Source organism: Pinus tabuliformis, chromosome 9 (genome assembly GCF_031772625.1).
Source record: "Pinus tabuliformis cultivar Carrire ecotype Pingquan chromosome 9, CPIR1, whole genome shotgun sequence".
NCBI lineage: Eukaryota > Viridiplantae > Streptophyta > Pinopsida > Pinales > Pinaceae > Pinus > Pinus tabuliformis.
This window is the reverse complement of record NC_142307.1, coordinates 55,170,967-55,186,564: the sequence shown is the minus strand read 5'-3', so window position 1 is coordinate 55,186,564 and position 15,598 is coordinate 55,170,967.

The window sequence follows — 15,598 nt, the reverse complement described above, 5'->3', positions numbered from 1 at the left end:
CATCAATGTCTTATTCATTCTTTCTGCAACTCCATTTTGCTAAGGTGTATATGGAGTAGTCTTCTGTCATGCTATACCACACTTCTTACAGAATTCTTCAAATTCCTTGCTGCAAAACTCTCCACCATTATCTGTCCTCAGCACCTTTATATTCTTCTCTGTCTGATTTTCCACGAGAGCCTCACATTATTTAAACTTGTCAAAGCCTTTAGATTTCTTCTTAAGGAAATATATCCATGTATTCCTGAGAAGTCATCTATAAATGATACATAGTACATAGACTTAACTAGTGATGGAACCTTCACAAGTCCAAACACATCACTGTGCACAAGTTCTAATATTTGTTTTTCCCTCTTACTAGCAGAGGGGAAACTCACCTGATTCTGCTTCCCATATACACAATTTTCACAGAAATAAAAATCTAGATAGCTATTACTCATACCTTCTACCATACCTTTACCATGAAGTTTTCGAAGGCCCTTCTCTCCAATATGTCTAAGCCTTTGATGCCACAACATGGTCTTCTCTCCAGAGACCACTAGATTTTCTGCTCCACTTTCAGGAACCACAAAACTGTTGCACCTATTAATAACGGTGCTACCTTGCAGCTTGTACAGAGTTCCAACTCGAACTCCCTGCATCAATACTAGTGCTAGCCAAACCATTTTGTAGGTATCCTTCTCGAACACTATTTTTACACCTGCATCATCCAGCTTTCTTACAGAAACTAGATTTCTGGCCAATGCAGGAATATGCAGAACACCTAGAAGTGTTCTAACCCTTCCACCTTGCAAATTCAACTTTATTTTTCCATGACCAATGATTCTAGCCTTCCTATCATCCCCTAAGAAGACATCACCACCATCGTATTTCTCACACTCGCAGAACCACTCTCTATGGGGAGTGAAGTGAAAGGATGCACCTGAGTCAATCAACCATACCTCATGATCTACATGTGTACTTGAAGGAGTCAAGTACACATCCCCACCTTGATATAAGGTGGTTTTCACCTCTACAGAAGGAGCATCATCAAATCCCTTTCCTTTATCAGGAGCTTTAGATTTACAAACCCTTTTGTAATGCCCTTCCTTTCTGCATTTCCAGCACACCACCTTTATAGGTTTTCCTGGAGATTTAGATCTCCCTCTAGATTTAGATATTCCACTAGATGACTTATTTTTGTTTCTGTTCTGGGACCGTCCTCATACAAACAAGGCATCACCATTCTGGCTCTCCATATTTTTCTGTCTCATCTCCTTTGTCAGCAAGGATGAGACTATTTCATCAAACTACAATGCAGTTGCATTGCTACCTATTGCAATAACCAAACTATCCCACGAATTTGGTAGAGAACACAACAAACTGATGCACTTATCTTCATCTGAAATTTTAATATCAACAGATGCTAACTGACTTACCACAGTGTTAAATGTGTTCAGATGCTCTATCACCGAGTCTCCATCTTTCATCCTCAAGTTATACAGCTTTTCTGCAGAAACAATTTATTCACCAGAGACTTAGATTGGTACAAAGTCCCAAACTTGTCCCACAAAGCCTTCACCATAGCTTCCCTTGATACATTCAGCAATACTGAATCTAAGACACACAATCGTATTATGCTCTTTGCCTTCAGATCCAACTTCTTCCATTCTTCATCGGTCACTCCCATTGCTTTAGTACCTAGATCTACCGCAATCCACTAATCTTTATCCACCAACAAATTCTCCATCTTGAGTTTCCACAACTCAAAACTCTGACCATTAAATTTCTCAATCTCTATCGGTCCACTACTTGCCATCTTCTTTCACCACCAAAATCAATCTCGTAGATCTCCCACTGAACAGCATCTACCACAGGCCCAAGAAAAACCCCTCAGCAACAAAGGCATCCCCTTGAAACCAAAACTGTTTTGATACCAAATGTAGGTTTTAACCCCATACAAAAATTTCCTGCATAAGAATTCTAAAATACAGAAAATAAAAAATGTGAGAGCATAACACATAAAACACATATACACAAAGATTTTCCCACTGGATCCAAAAACCGGGACTACTAGCTTGAATTTTCATTATGTTCCTTTCAATGTTATAATACATATTTATACATGCTGAAGCATCCAATACCATGGACCGAAAACCATCGTGTCCAAGAACATGTGCGAAAATCATGCACAAAACCATAGGTGGCTCCACCCATCCTAACATAGGGTCCAAAACCAAAAATTTCCATGAAGTGGGGTTACAGGTACACCTCAAACCCCCTGTGCCCACCCCCCCCCCCGCTGCTACACAATCGGCACAACGAAGGGGGGCTCTGCCCCCCCTCTAACCCCCCCTGTTAACTACGAGGGCTAGTCGTGGAAAGAATAGAACACAACCCAACACAGCTAGAGTAGGTTCAGTAGCCTAGCCCTTTCCACTCCACGCAACCACTTTCACAGAACTAATTCTGTAACCCCCACCGCGGTGTTCTGCTTAGGCTTCACGAGGTGCGAGGTCGCAAGGTGAGGGAACTTCTCGTGGGCAGTGAGGTCCCAATCTTCGAATTTTAAGCTCGGCACCTGTCTTAGGTGTGTGCCCTCAAAAATAATATTGTATGGGAGGAGTGGGGTTTGGAGCGAGCTCTTGGTCTCGTCAAGGTCCTTAGGCACTCTAGCCTTTCCTTTCCATGGGGGGACATAGGCAAGCAGCTTTTTCGAGGGGTGTGCAGACTCAGTTTCCTCCTCCATGCCTTTGTCCTCGTCCTCTTCGATAAGTAGGTCCTCCAGGTCTTCCTCTTCTTCATCAGTATATATGGTGACGACTTTCCCTTTGTCTGCCATTGACGGCTTGGTGCGCAGCAAGTTCTGTGGGGACATACGTATGGGAACCATTGCTTATTTGTCCTTCTTGGGTCTTGGTTTGTGTGGTGATTTCGAGATTTCTACCAAAATCCTAGCACCTTCTGGAGCATCCCCCACAGTCAGGGCCTGTGTGGCCTCTTCGGCGGTCAGTTCTGTTATCTCCATAATGTCCTCAGTTGTTGCCATTGTGTCTGTCTAGAAATCTAGCACTCGTGAACTCAGGGGCTCAATCAATGCTCAGCACACAAAAATCAAGGCTCTACTCAATAGCTCAATTCGCAACTGACCAAGTGTTGTTTGCTGGGAAACCCTTTGTAATTTATAATGCTTTTTGAATTTGAATTCGGCTATTTCCCCCAAATCTAGTTCATTAATACTCCCTTGGTGGAAAATTTTCCCAAATGTTGCCCATAATTCGCATCTTAAATGCCTGCCGCCCACTCCATTTGGTCTCAAGTCGAGCATCCCATCATGAATAGTGACTTCAACAGTCACTTTTTAGCCAACTCGCATGACAGCACAGCCCCCCGTGCGTCGTCGCAGACCTTGTGACTCTTTGCTTCTGCATGCAGCTCCAACATCGAGCAGCTCCTGGGAAGAATAGTTTATAGTCCCGCACTCCCTTTCAACTTCCTGGGGCACTAAGACTGTACTTCCTTCGGCTAGTCAGGTGGTCACACCACCTGTGTGAAGTTTCATCTTGTCATCCATCATGTTTCCTAGAGAATACCCACCTTTTATTGTTACGGTCGGCATCGCACACTCTACCATTTGCAACACGCTACCTTGGTCAATATGCTTAGCAATGTGAGGTCCAAGCCAAGGCATTAGACTAATTAATTCACGGCGATAGGCCTTAAACTTGTTAGTGCGATTTCACACATCCTGCCCTATCACCCTAATCTTTTTCAGAGAAAATCTTCTTTTATCTCATCCTCCCGCTTCTTTTCTTTCGCATCCACTAGAGTGCTTTTATTCCTTAACCGTACCCTTTCTTCTTCAAGTTCTTGGAGTCTAAAATTTCCCTATTGGATGTATGCTTCCAAGGTTCCGCAAACCGTCGTATCTATCGATGCCATCATGCATGGTCTAAGCTCTCCAAGTACTATAGGGCTTACTGTGGTCACTTCATACTCAAGCCTTGGCAATGCCTGCACGATCAAGCTTTTGCATGCAGTCCTATAAGCCTAGAGAACCGCTGGTACGCACAGATCCCAGTCAGTCCACTTCGCATTGTGGACCTTGTTCAACTCTTCGCGTACTTTGTTAACAGCTTCTGTGTGGATATTCTTCTATGCACTTGTTCTTTCTATACTTCATGGTCCCAACCAGAGAGGTTGTTCGCACCATTGCCTTACCTGCACTTGCTTACTGATCGGGTCCCCTACAGCTAGGATTTTGTGCATTCATGCAATTTTCGCACCATATGCTTGTATCCACCTAGATAGGGGGGTTTGCGGGTCAGTTTGCTCGACAATTTTGTCTGTTAATTGCATCGGAGGCTTCCCAAACTACATGCACATCATCCTTTGGTAGTTGCGCCAATCCTCAAAGCTTCTTTGCTATGTAACCTACCACCTCATGGGCATAGCGTGTAGTACCCACTTCATAACATCGAAGTGTTGTTGTTCTGACACTTCTTTTTCAAATTTTGTGAGGAAGTCATCCACCTCGCTTAATCTGTCATATGTAGGCAGATCTCTTGCCTCTATTGCTACGCAGTGCAGCGAACTTGTCATCATGTTACAGTTGAACGTGGTTACCTCATGCAACTAGTTTTTCCATCATTCTATCTCCTTGTCAGAATCAGATGTGAAGGAACTTTCGCGCTCTCATGAGATTCAACCATCCACGGTTGGATTTACCTAGTCCTACTCGTGTGTGGTTATCTTGTAGATTCAATCCAAGTCATCGTCACTATCGTAGTCACGCACCGGCTCCGTGTAGCATAATCCCTCTGGAGGGTCTAAAGGTACCACCACGTGCAAAGACTTTTTCTCAAAGATCATCTTGTGCTTCTTTAGTTTTATCACTCCATTCATGTCAGTGGCCCAATCTATTTCCAACAGCACGGGGTAGGGATTATTGTCATCAACAATCTTTATCACTTGAAAATCGGCTAGCGCGCTTGCTCCTTCGATATCTACTGTTATTCCCTGCAATCTCCCCATAGGTAGGATCTTTTTCTGGTTCGCCATCCACAGTTGGAGAGAAGACCATTACAGTGTAGGCCGGCCCATGTGCTCCCATGTCTGCTTTGGCAGGATGTTCACATCCGATCCTAGATCTAGAATCACTTGGTCCATCTCAAATTCCCTAATCTACGCGGTCAATCTCATCTCCCTTTGTGTTTGCATCGTGTGCTTCCCGAGCTTCCAGACTACACACGGTTCTCCTCACGCGGTCCCAACACATCTAGTTATGAGTTCTTGCAGCCCCTTTACAGCCTTGATGTCGCACAACAGCTTCATGCATGTCTCCAAGAACATAGTGAGCATCGATGGGTCCATTTTCGACTCCAGTCTATCTTTACTTCTTGAAGTGGAGGCATTAGCGAAGCACCTCTTTGCTTCCATGAAGATCTCCTTAGCGTGCTCCAAATCAAATTTTGGTTCCTTTGTTGGAGCCTTGCGAACCCAGGTACTTTCTTCAAGCCACTTGCCTTTGTCATCCCCTGTCATAATACCACTTCGGAGAATGATATTTACATTAGGGTCTTCCTCACCCGGCTCAGACCTCATCATTTGTAGGTTCTAAGTTGGGGGAGGCTGGAGTGCTTCTTTATCGTGCAACCTCACTATCAGTGTGGGACAATCCTCTACCTCATGGTCAAACAACATAAAATACAAGCATGATGATCACGTTGGATTCATAAAATTTCAAGCATAATGCCTTGGCCCTCCACAATTACAACATATCCATTGTCCGCGACCTCTTCTTGGCCTCCCTCCACCTTGGCCTCATCCATGCCCTTGAAATCCAGTGCGTGCCATTCCTATGTTTTGATCAAGGGGCCATGTTTTGGCCTGAACTTTGTAGGTAGGAGTTTGATCCATCATCAACTCATAACTTCTATAGGTGCGCTCATCATATCCTACTAACCTGCAGAAATTACGGAACAACTGCTGTGAATTATGCGTATACTTCTGCAATAGATGGCAATTATCTGTAGCATGCTTTCCTCCTATCTGACAAATCGTGCACCATAGTGCAGGCACCATACTTGGTCCTGCTTGGCCTCCTTTCTTAGTGGCATTGGCCCTCGTCCCACAAGGTAATTCGTAAATACTGGGAGTGGTCTTTATCTTGCTCCTAGCCCTTGAATTTTACACACCATACCTCATCGCGCATCTCTGGGTGGGTTGTTCTGTCTTGTTTCAAACTCTGCATCTCCAGGCACAAGTTTTTCAACTACACGTGAATCTGCTGAACTCCTAGGTTAGGATCTTGTATTGGAGCCTCGTGGAATCTCATTGCGACCTCCAAAGCCTCAGCCTAAGTGGTTCACCTTTGTTGCAACAACGCGTTTCGTAGATGTGGCATTAATGATGCTACGAACCATTCGTGGTGTTGCCCATCTGTTAATGTCATGTTCACTTCGCGAATTGTGCACTTCAGTCTTTGATCCAATTCCCATGGTGTCTCGCCTGGTAACATTGTGATCTCTTTGAATCCAATGATCGATTGTGCATCAAACTTTGTCCTGCTAAATTCTTTATTTAGTGCAGCTTGGATATCTTCGATCCCCGCATTCGGATTGTCATTGGAATGCTTAATTTACTAGGTCAGCACACGATCCTACAGAGTGCTGACCAATGTTGCCTTCTTTATATTGTCATCCGTGACACCCTTTGCTTCCCATGCAACTTTTATCATGAACCAAAACTGTTCTAGATATTTGTTCCCTACTCCCTTAAACAATGTTAGCTTTATCGTGCTTTCATACTTCTTTGCGGTGGTAGTGGAGGTGGTATGGGTGAAGACGGGGGTGAATACAGTGAAACTAGTGGTGGTGTGGGTGGGGGTGGTATGCACGGAATTCTCTGTCTTATCAGATTGATCACACTTCTTGGCGAGACCTTTGTGAGCTCTTCTTCGCCCCCTCGGGAGGTGAAATCAAGGGGCTAGTTTATAGTTCTGTGCTACCTTCATTTCTGTAGATTCTCCCACTTTGCATAGCCCCAAACATCAATTTATTTGTATAACCCACTTTTCACACAATAGAATTTTAATCCAAGTGTTCAAATATTTAATGTACTTACCTCACGGTCCCTTGAGGAGGCGTCGTTCTACCTCGCTATAGCTGACTGAAGTACCTACCGCGAATTCAGTGATGAATCCTCTTATGATTCGATCGAGCCAGTGATCGACAGCGTGCGCAATCTTATCTTTCAATGCTTCCAGTCTACACACCAATTCTGGAGTCCACACAATAGGTTTGTCGATTTTACACCTTCCTTCGCTATCTTCTAGCTTTGCGATTCACTTGTACAATTCAGTGGGGAAGGATGCAAAGAATATTTCATGGATCTCCGTATACAAGTAGCAGTCTAACCACTCTTCCTTTGATAGTCACGGATTCTTGTTTTCCTACGCCGCAAACTCGTGAATCTTTTTATAGAACCAACCTTCAATTCCTTTCTTTGTCAGATTCTAGTGATACGACATCATACATCTCTATGCAGATCCTGGTCCTGGCAACGGAACCATTTGTTGGCTTGTTGGGGCCTGACCCAAGTTTGGAGTTGATTAGCCAAATAAATCCTTGTACTACTGGCCCTTTTGGCAACAGTCCGCGGAGCATGGACTGAGGTCTCCCCGAAGTAGTATGGGAGGGTACTAGAACCAGGTTTCCACACCCTTGACATGTCTTAGAGGTACGAATGGTTCTCTGTTTGCTCCTACGCACAGGTCACTTCGCGCACTTCCCATTCCTCGCAGTCTGATTCACTGCCTTCGCGTAGCCCTAACTAGGGGCTCTGTCGCGCTCTGAGCTATTACCCGAGTTCTTACTTATCTTCCAGTGTTAATTAATTACCTTTGCCTACTTGAATGTCTTAAGTTATAATTAGCAATACAAACCATTCATACACGATCGCGTAGTAAATAAACAATATACTTGCAAATTATATCCAACCATGCATTAAAACAAGAAAATATACACAAAATTATAGCAAAACTTCTCTTTATTGATTCTCCTAATGGTTAAAGACTCGACCTATCCTCCGCACTCAGCTACGGACTGCTAGGCCTATGCGCACTCAACTGCAGAGCCTTCTCCTACTCTACAACCCACAAACACACTTTACACTTCAAATCAATCACTTAGATTTCTCATGCTTTTCTTCTATCCGTTTCTTCATTGTCTTTTACACTTAGAGCCTCGCTCTGTTTATACAATCCCATGGTCCACGGACCATGGGTAGGTCTATCCAGCCGACATTACATTACAAAAACTAGGGTGGACAACCCTGTGACTCTATTATACTTTCATGCCCCGCGCCTGCAATTCGTGGAGCTTTTACAAAAAGATTCGGTCAAAACTTGGGCTTTAAGCCCCAAAACATGCCTTGGGGAGATTCCATGCCCAACACCTCACAGGGTTCAATGCCACTAGGAATAATCCAAAGGATAATAGGGTTCACCAAGAGGTTAGTCATGATGGAGAAGCAGTAGATAAGCAAGATATGGATTATTATTGCAAATAGTTTGCAGATTTCATGCTAGCACAACCACAACATAAATATAATATAAGATCTTCAAAGAAGAGGTCAAGGGAACCAGATCAATAGGAGGAAACTACTCCCCAAGTTACTCCTCCAGTACTGAACAAAGGGGAAGGCAAGTTGAATTCTGACCCAGCCAAGATAAAAGTCCCCTTGAATAAGGAAAGAAATGGCTCGAGGGAGCACATAGCAAAGGAAGCACCTGTCTTGTGGAAAAACACCGGTGGTAGTTAAGGACAAGCTAAGCTCAGAGGTATAGAGAAGACCCAATCTACATTCAACCTTCAAAGGGAGCTTGAAAAGGTATATATTTCTCTTCCACTGACTGAGCTTCTAAAGCAGCCTACCTATAAAGCTCAGGTATCTGAATTCATGCTTCCATTAGTCTCATCACCCACCCATGATTCTCTAAATCCCCTAGAACAGGCCAATGGTGGTCTTTGGGCCACATGTGGAAGAACTTGACTGTTGTACTCCACCTTTCTATGTAACTCTGGGAATTCATGATCTTCTTTTACATAATTGCATGTTGGACTCCAGAGCCTCCCATAACCTCATGCCCTTGGAAGTAATGGAACATCTTGGATTGTAGATCACTAGGCCCTACAAGGACCTTTACTCTTTCGATTCCAAGGGGGTCAAATGTTTTTGAATGATAAAGGATCTGATGATGAACCTAGCTCAGATCCATGTAAAAGCATGGTAATGGACATAGTAGTGGCTGATATACCCCCTCATTTTGACATGCAATTATCTAGGTCTTGGGCTTCCAAGGTAGGGGGCTCTATCAAGTTGGATCTAACTTATGCCACCATTCTCACCTTTGGAGGAGAAAAAAGGAGACTATATAGAGAATCCAGGTTTGTAAAAACTGTGACCTCAGCTAAAGGCTCAAAAAATCCCCAATGTATGGAAAAGAAAGTGACCTCTCCTACCTATTTCTAGAAGAAGATGAGGCTATCACAGAAGAAACACCAGTTCACCTAACATGAAAGTTGGAACATCACCATGCAAGTGAAAGAAAAGTATGGAAACTATATTTTTATGGAGCTAATTCAAAAGAGGGAAATGGGGCAAGAGTATTGTTGGTATATCCTAAAGGCCACCTGATACCCCTCTCATTCAAACTAGAGTTCGAAGAAACCAACAATGTGGCGGAATATGAAGCGCTACTCCTTGGGTTATAGACTACCAAAAATATGAATATTGAATGTCTAAAAGTTTACGGATACTCTGAGCTGGTTGTAAGGAAAATCAGGAATCAATGCCAGGCCAAACACCCCAAACTAAGGATGTATCGAAATGAAGTATGGGACTTTATTGATAATTTCTTCATGGCTTTTAACATCCAGTTTCTCCCCAGGGAAGAAAATAGGATGGCAAACTCTCTTTCTGTAGCTACAAGTACTTTCAGCCCCCCCCCCCCCCCCAATCCTCTCCTCATATATGAGGTGGAAGTCAATCACAGACCCTCCATATTTGACAACATCAAGCACTGGTAGGTGTTTGAAGATGTAAAACAAGTGAAACAATTCATAGAGGTCGTTGGGGAGTTTTCTAACTCCACCATCGATCAAGATTAAGAAGAATAAGAAGCAGTTCAAGAAGCCATTTCATGGAGAGATGTAATGGCTCGACACCAAATTTTGCAACTGAAAGGGAACACTATCCCTTGTAGACTAGTCTCACTATAAATTATTTTTAATAAATATGACATAGCTGCCAAACAAATATCTCCTGAGATGGTTGAACAAGTACAATATTGCAACATTGGATTAGAGGAGGAGGCTCAGATGATCAAGCTGTCAAAAGGAATCCCCTTACACTATAAACATAGGTATTTAGATCTTTTTAAAGCTTACAAAGATGTTTTTTCTTGGTATTATGATGATTTGAAAACATTTTATATTAACAACATACAACATAAGATTCCTTTGAAAAGCGGATTGAAACCTTGCAAGCATAAACTCAGACAAAAAAATCCACACTTACTCCCCTCCATTGAAAGGGAGATAAGGAAGCTGCTACAGGCAAAGATTATAGTACCTTTAAGATACCATGAGTGGGTAGCAAATTTGGTCCCCATTCGTAAGAAGAATGGAGAGATGAGGCTATGTGTATAATTTCGAAACCTAAACAAGGCGTCTTTGAAAGACAACTACCTGCTACCAATATGGATAATATATTGTAGAAGGTGGTTGGTTCAACCAGAATGTCCATGGTGGATGGGTTATTTGGATATAATCAAGTGGTTCTTCCTCTAGAGGATCAACAAAAGACCTCTTTCACCACCCCATGGGGAACATTTATGTATGCTCGCATGCCTTTTGGGTTGATAAATGTAGGGGCCACATTTCAGAGAGCCATGGAAATAGTTTTCATGGGGGAGTGAGACAAATTTGTGGAGGTCTACTTGGATGAAATCACAATCTTTTCCAAGACTAAGGAGGAACACATCCTCCACTTAGAACTCACCTTTGAGAAGTGCAGGAGATATGGTCTCTCCTTGAATCCTAAGAAATCCTCATTCACCCTAAGTGAAGGGAAACTGCTAGGACATGTAGTATTGTAGGAGGGTGTGAAGATTGATCCTAAATGGGTTGAAGCCATCAACCACATTCCTTTGCCTAAGAATAAGAAATAAGTTGAAGCCTTCTTGGGAAGAATAATTTTTTTGAGGTGATTTATACCCAACTACGTAGAGATTGTCAAAGGTATTACAGACATGCTCAAGAAGGGAAACGAAATCAAGTGGAGCCCCGTCTCCCATGATTATTTTAGCAAAATCAAAGAAGCTTTGGCTGAAGCCCCAATGTTAACTAGTCCCAACTATTCAATGCCTTTCTACATCTTTTCTTTCACCTCTCCACATACCATTACTACAGTGCTGCTACAGAAAAATAAAGCGGGTTATGAGAAGCCCATCGCATTCTTCAACCGAGTACTAAGGGATGCTAAAATAAGATATAATATGTTGGATAAACAAGCTTAACTAGTCAAGGCTCTGAAGGTGTTTCGTGCGTATGTGCTGCAGTAAAAAATCACAACGTTTGTCCCAACAACAACAATCAAGACATCCTGGTGCAAGGAGACAACGAGGGAAAGAGGGGCAGGTCGATACCAAAAATATAGGAATAAGAGCTAGAAATAAAGCCTACCAAACTCATTAAAGGCTAGGGGCTAGCCAAGGTTTTATCTGAATCCAACTACCAAGAGCTAGGGATAAACCTGACCACATAGGAAGACAGACCAAAGGATCACCAGAGTAGTATTAAAACGTTTGAGCAGAAAATCTATGCCAAGTATGAGCGATCAACTTGGTACAAGAATATTGTTCATTACCTCTTATTCTTGAGGTGCTCGGTGGAGCTGGATGCCTCCAAATATTGAAGCCTGAGGTTGCAAGCCCGGAAATATATCATATCCAATGGACTACTCTATTGCAAGGACCTTGTGGGGTATTTTTGCTATGTTTGGTGGAAGGAGATACCTATAAGGTGATTGGGGAGTTTCATGAAGGAGTCTGTGACGGAATTAAAGTTGGAAGACCACGCCACACAAAATCCTCAAGGCTGGATTTTATTGGCCTATGTTGTTCTAGGATGTCTATAACAAAGTCAAGAGGTGCCATAAATTCAGTTTTTGTTAAAATACAGAATTTTTCTCCTCTCCCCCTGATTCTTGTGCATGTGGAGGAGAGTTTTAGATAGTGGGGACTGGACTTCATAGGGGAGATCAACCTGCCATCTAATGGCCAATACAAATGGATTTTGATAGCCACTGACTATTTCACCAAGTGGGTAGAGACCATCCCAGCTAGAAATGCTACAGACTCAGTGGTGATAAATTTCATAGAGGAGAACATACTATCCCGCTTTGGTTTCCCTTTCATAATCATCACTGATAACTCTCAGGTATTCAAATATTCCAAGTTCACTAGCTTCTGCACCATAAATACAATATCATTGCTGGGTACTTCACTACATACTACACTCAAGGAAATGGTTTGGCTAAGTCCTCAAACAAAGCTATGGGGAGGGCACTGAAGAAGACTATCACTGAAAACCAAAGGAACTAGGATTCCCAATTGAAGTTTTCTCTATGGGCCAACCAAGTGATGCCTAAACGATCCACTGGGAAATCACCTTTTGAGTTAGTGTATGGAAAATTTGTTGTCTTCCCAATAGGTTGTTACAAGAAGCTAAAGAGGAGGTAATTACCTTGACAAGGAGGATTAATCAGTTGGTTGAGCTTCAGTAAAACAGAGAACGGGTGGAAGCCAAACTATCCAATTATAAAAAGAAAAATGAAATCTCTGTTTGACAACAAGGCCAAGCACAAACCTCTTCAGCCATGAGATTTAGTTCTCAGGTGGGATGTCTGACGGGAACAAACGCAAACACGGAAAATTTGATCCAATGTGGTTTGGCCCCTTCAAGATTGAAAAAGAGAGAGAGAAAAACAAATTTCTACTTGAAAACGTGGATGGCAAATTGTTGTAACTACCAGTGAATGGTCAGTTCCTCAAGTTCTATTTTCAAAATTCAGAATTAGCTATCTTACACTCATTGCAAATATGGGTGTGTTTACTGCAATTGTCATTTGAATTTTCTTTTATTGTAAAAATTTCTTCTTTTGTGAAAGTTATCTTTTGATTGAGAAGTGACTCCATTCCCAAAGGAGTAATTTAAATGTGCAGGTTCTCAGCACCTTGTTGGCAAGGTACTGTCCCTAGATGGATCTAATATTGTCATTTACTGCTCACTCACTGCTTCTGAAATTATCAGTGGTCCAGGATGCATGAGAATAGTTAAGTTGAATCCATTTCCTGAGCCACAGAAGTTATCAGAGTTAGGTGGGACCCTCTCCATTTTGTAGCGCTTGGAAATAGATTTCAGGTGGTATATTGAAGTCCAAAAATGGACTTCTGGAGTAGAAGATAAAGCATTTTGAAGATTACCTTGGAAAATCCCAACAAAACAAGGAAAATGGCTAAGTGTGGAGGAAAATCGCAACTCAGACCCAAGAGGCTTATCAAAATCGCAAATTGGGCTTGCTGGTAGGTGAGGAGAAATGGCGGAATGAAAATTAGTGATCCGTCAGTTGCTGATATCGCATATCGACAATCGGTGGTTCAAGCATACCTTTTATCACATATCGATATATTGCAATGACGATCGACCGATATCGCATCCTGCATCTCACAGATCCAACAGTCCATCAGTTAAGGCATACTCCAAAACATACAGGGGGAGGCGAGTGGGGGGAAATTTACGATATATTATCACACTGTCAAGGGTGTGTGACCCAAATTTTCTCTCCTCCATGTGGCACAATCCCGCATCCCGCATCCTGCATCGCAGAAGTCCTGTAATATAAAACTTGAAAGACCTTGCGGAGGTCGACTTATGATTTTTGTGTAACATCATCCGGGGAGCAGGAAAACCATTTACAAAGGAAAATCGCAACAAAACAAGTTTAGGCTGCCACTTTCTCTCTCCTCCACATGGCATCGGTGATCGGCTATCAACGGAGTCCCAGGGTTCACATTTAACAATATCGGCAGTTCTCGGTGCCGAAGGCCGATATCACAGTCTTGCAGTCCATGGATACGGGTGATCGAGGTATTAGTGAGATTATAACCTCAAAGATCTATAAACTGTAGATCATGCAATAAAGTGGTTCATCGTCAGGGGGCCGAGAAAACTAAATACAAAGGAAAAGCATGAAAAAAAGGCTCGGGAAGACCTTTTTCTCTCTCCTCCATGGGGACCACATGGTGGCATGTGATTGGTTCTCGAAGTTGACATGGCATTTGACATCATCAATGATGTGGCAGTATGGATGCTAACATGGCAAGTGGACACGTGTCGCTCATTTTTTTCATTTTCAAGGGTCCTATGGGGCTGTTTCCGAGTGCCACATGTCAGCACTCACAAGGTGATACGTGGCAGTGGTGATGTCACCCCAGGGTATCGATGATTGATGATCGACGATTGCATGAAGTGAAATTTATTCCTATCACCGGTACACCTCCCCAACTGCGATTGTGATCAGGAAAGAGGCCTTGAATGTGATTGTGATAAGGAAAGAGGCCACAGATGCAATATGTTATGTCTTGCAATTTTTACGGATTTCATGTCAGGAAAATCAGCTGATGCAGTGTAAGGAGAGATCACAGGTATTTTAAAGTTATAAAGGAAGATTCCCCTGTGAAACTATTGAGAGCCTTAGCAACGAAGCACAAAGCCCTTGGTCCTAGCCCCCGGTCATATGAAAATCACTACAAAAGGGGTCGTAATAAAGTGGAGCTAAGGGGGAAACCTAAATGTCCCCTTTCACCTGTTCGAGAGCTAAAACACCTGTGACCTTTCACCTGTTGGAAGAGGTAAATTCTTGTGCCCCTTGCAATTCCCATCAATAAATTTAGAAATCACCCCCAAGCCGGATCAGGGCACCGACTGTGCTCAGAAGGTTTTAATGGTAGAAATCAATGAGGTCAGCGCAGAAAGTAGCTACAGAGGAAGATATAGGAGATCAAGCCATTGAGACTAGGTAGAGCAGAGTGCTGAGGGATTCAGTAGAACATTTAAGGCTGAAGTGACAGAGTCAATCACAGAGGTGGTTGTAGTAGTGAATCAGGAGAGGGAGCATTCAAAACCAAGTATAGGCACCCCCTAGAAGTAGCTCTTCGTAACCAATTCTCAAGGTCAGAGCCGAAGGTCTTAAAGACAGAATGATGAGAGTTAGCTGAGCAGTGCAGAAGAATATGTCGTGAACTAAATGCAACCATGAAATAGAAGTGATTACAGGGATGGGGCGTTGGGATTTTAAACTAATGTCTCACCTGTTCTGCGATTATGTGATGTTCCTTCCTCTGTGACACCATTATTATTGTTCTTATTGTTTTTTATATAGAACCTCCCCTGGCCATGAGAGAAAGCTCACTTTCTAGCTAAAAACTATGACCCAAAGATTTTTTTTATGAAACCAATGAATGAAAGAACCACCTCTTCTTATAAATAGGGGG